Raw genomic sequence first — 3611 nt, 5'->3', positions numbered from 1 at the left:
GCCCCTAGTCCGTCAGTCAGCGGCGGCGGGGGCAGCGACCGCGGCACATCACACCCGCCGGCGGCCGGAGGAGGAAAGCGAGCCACGCAGGGAGGGAGCGAACGAGGTAGGGGGGGAAGGAACCGGAGAGGGAGGTAACGCGGCTCGGACTCGGTTCCTGCACTACTGCTGCTGCCTCCTACCGCCGCCTCTGGCCGAAGCGTCGCCGCCCGGGCCGCTGCTGTCGCCACAGATGCAGCCGGGAATGAATGCACAGCGCGCCTCGCTTATCCGGAGGTCAAACATCCTTCTGCCTCAGGCATCCGGATCGGCGCCGGACCCGGAAGTGAACACATGGAAAAAAATAAAAAAAGGAAAGCGTCTCTAGCCGCGGCGGCCCCCACGCTGCCCGCATCAGCGAAAAGAGCCGAGTGGAGCCGAAGAGTACCCCGACTTACTCGGATTGGTCGGCTCCCCGACCGGAAAAAGGGCAGCCCGCTCATTGGCTGGCAAGGCATATAAAAGCCAAGCAACTCCTTCCTCCCTACCTTACGAGCGGTGCGTGAGGGGGAGTGTGGAGTGCTTGTGAATACGATTATGTCTCTCTGAGAGACGCCTTGGGAGGAGACGGTTGGCGAGATCTGTGAGGAGAGCTGGAAGAAAACGCTCCCTGGTTTAAGAGAGCTAAAAATTCCGCCGCTTGAGCAAGCAAAGAGCCTAAGGGCGCCATTGTTTCAAGTCAGGGTGCCGAGGCTTTTCCCGAGTGTGGCGAGCACAGCCCTCCAGGTGCCAAAAGAATTTTAGGGCCTGGTCTATGAGCGTGACATCACTGGCTTAATCTCGCCCACTTTTTTGTAACCCCAGTGCTATATTAGGGTTCAGCTAATCCGTTTGTGAGCTAATGTAATCCTCTGAACTACATAATGTGAGAGTATTTCAGTTTTCCATATGAACCTCCTGGAGTTCTGAGAGGTCAAACATCACTCAAGTCATCAGGTTGTAGAACAAACTGGAACGGATGTTTTCTGACTCCACTTTCTATTCCTTTCTGCCCACATAGCAAAGGCAGAAAGCTACATTCTTCTCATAGTTGGTTAACTGGGATGAAGATATGTCACTTTGGTAGACCTCTATAGAAATCGATCCACCATGAAGACATTGTAGAGGACTCTGAAACTTTGATTTTTAAAAAATTGTTATTACTATGACTGTCTAAAGTTCTTTCGAAAGTCAGATATAAAGGTGTGCATGAAGAAAAATCAGCCTGGCGCTATGTTTATATATTCATTTATCAAACTTTTAAAAATATTTTTATATAAAAATATACAAAAGGAACAATCAAGAAGCTGAGCGCACACTCTCGCTTCCAAAACTTTAGTCTCCAATTAAACATACACTTTAAAATAATTGAGAATTTATCTCATTTTCCCTCCCTGCCTTACCAGACGAATGATAGGTTTAACTACCCCTGAGAGGAGTAGTTGGTATACAAAGACGCTGGTTTTGTTTTTGTAGTACAACAGTGCCCTTTTTTTTTTTTTATCTCTCTCTCCACCCTCTTTCCCAACTGGAGGTTAAAAAGTGATTGATATCACGTCTTAAAAGAATAGTAATAACAAAAGCACTGTGTTTATCACATCACCATCATTCTGTTAGAAACCTGAAAGCAAGTAAAAGCAGTTTTGATCTAGAGCACCTATCCACCCCTCAAAGTTCTGATATTTAAAAATACATGTATATAATTATGATCGAATCACATTTTTAAACTAGATATGGTTTAGAATAAATATTTACATCTTTAAACACTTTAGTAAAGATTGTTGGTTGTTAGAATTTGAACTAGAAGCTCCTATAGATTAAAATTGGCAGGTAACCTAAGTAGGAAGACAATGAAATTTTCATATCATTCTATTAACTTGTAAAGAAAAAATTGGCTATATCAAAACAGCATACATTACTAAAGGAAAAACCAAACTACAGGCATCTCGACTCAAACTGTTTTGTAGCATGATGTCTCAACGAGCATTTGTAAGCATTTTTCATTTGCTTTATTATATATTAAATACAGTTACTTTTTTGTGTCACACCATATTTCTGAGCTCTGCCACTCCGGATATTTATAGTCTATTAATATTTTTTATATTTTTAAAGCACTATCACATTTTTTATTACCTGAAACTTTATTCTGTTGAATTTATACCTCTATAGATATAAGTAAATATTTGTTCTACCATTTAGGCATGCAACAACTGTAATGATTATTATATATAAAAAAAAAAAAACCAGGATAAAGAGCAACAAGCTTTCCCCATATATTTCTATTAAAATGAAGCAGAAATTTACTTCAAAATGATTTCAGTCTAAGACTACCATGAATTTTTCAGGGGAAAAAAAATTTAGCAAGTGGGAGCTTGAGAAGAGCAAAAAAAAAGGAAAATTCCTGGGTGCCTTTAATCTCACATCCAAGGTAGTGTAAATGTCCCCATGTCTCCTATACATCTTTTTGATTCTTTACTTCCGTTACTATTTCTCTTCCTCTCACCGCTATGCATGCTCACCTTGGCAACCCAACCCTGCCAACATGCAATACACACACACACACACACACATGCACGCAGTGGAGAAAGTGTAGGATTAAGGCCTTCAATTAGAGTTATAAGCAGGAAAACTTTTCCATTTCCTTCTTTCTCTCACTTGAAGTCTTACAGCTTACAGAAAAGGGAAAATAGCCAGCTTTACTTTCCTCAAAATTTACCTACCATTCTCTCTCACACACAAAGCACTTGTAGGACATGAAAGCATTCTGTCAAAACAGAAATTTGATAAATGCAAGTTTCTAGTGTACCATTAAAGATTCTGAGAGTACTAACATATATTTGTGCTATAATCATTCTCTCACGCAGTCCCTCACTCATACTATTAAAATACTCTCCTAAGCCAAACTCGTTTTGCAAAATCGGTCATGAAATACCCCACAATACAAATAAACACCAAAGATTAATCTAGCACTCTACTTTGGTGCAGAGTATCTACTATGTGGCCAATCTGGCTGAATTAAATACAGGCAGATATTTCCCAACTAACAATGTAACAATGAAACTTTGTATAAACTTTGGTTTTTATTATTCCATCTGATTCTGACCACAACCTTGTGAAGTAATATAGCAGCTATTATTACTTTTTCCCTTTTAGGAATGAGGAATAATGATATCAAGGTGGTTAACTGACTTGTCCAAGATGATATGATAAATGATATGCTGTTAAATATAAAATTATGAGATTAAGATATTTACAAAAATTTTCAAACTAAAAACAGAGAAACATCTTCTTCCAAATATTTTGTTTAACTATAACAGTGATTTACTGGTTCACATCAGGTATTACTAAACTATGTTTTTCTTTTTCAATATTATCCTTAAGGAGGAAAGATGTAATTAAGAAAAAGTAAATGGTCAAGTAGAAACAGGAAGAATGCTAAAGGAGACATTATGACAGAAGCCAGACGCTGGAAGCAAAACAACATATTTTACTAGGACCAGGAAAAGAACCTCTTTCCCAGTCAAGCCTATAGTCAAGGAGAGGGAAAGGAAGGATTCTGGGAAAATGCAGCTAAATTACGTTTTGGGTTAGCT

The 3611-nt window shown here is 39.8% G+C and overlaps 1 protein-coding gene across 1 annotated transcript in view; it reads right to left on the bottom strand.

Annotated features, from left to right (window-relative positions):
- CSNK1G3 (casein kinase 1 gamma 3) overlaps positions 1-424 on the bottom strand; it is a 91980-nt gene extending 91556 nt beyond the window's left edge. The window contains exon 1 of the mRNA XM_025047780.1: positions 183-424. The gene's annotated coding sequence lies outside the window, so the exon portion shown is untranslated. The remainder of the gene's footprint in view (positions 1-182) is intronic.
- Positions 425-3611: the final 3187 nt, after the last annotated feature.

The sequence above is a fragment of the Pteropus alecto genome, unplaced genomic scaffold, assembly GCF_000325575.1.
Source record: "Pteropus alecto unplaced genomic scaffold, ASM32557v1 scaffold20, whole genome shotgun sequence".
NCBI lineage: Eukaryota > Metazoa > Chordata > Mammalia > Chiroptera > Pteropodidae > Pteropus > Pteropus alecto.
Note: the sequence above shows the minus strand (reverse complement) of the source record. Positions and strands in the feature narration are given on the sequence as shown.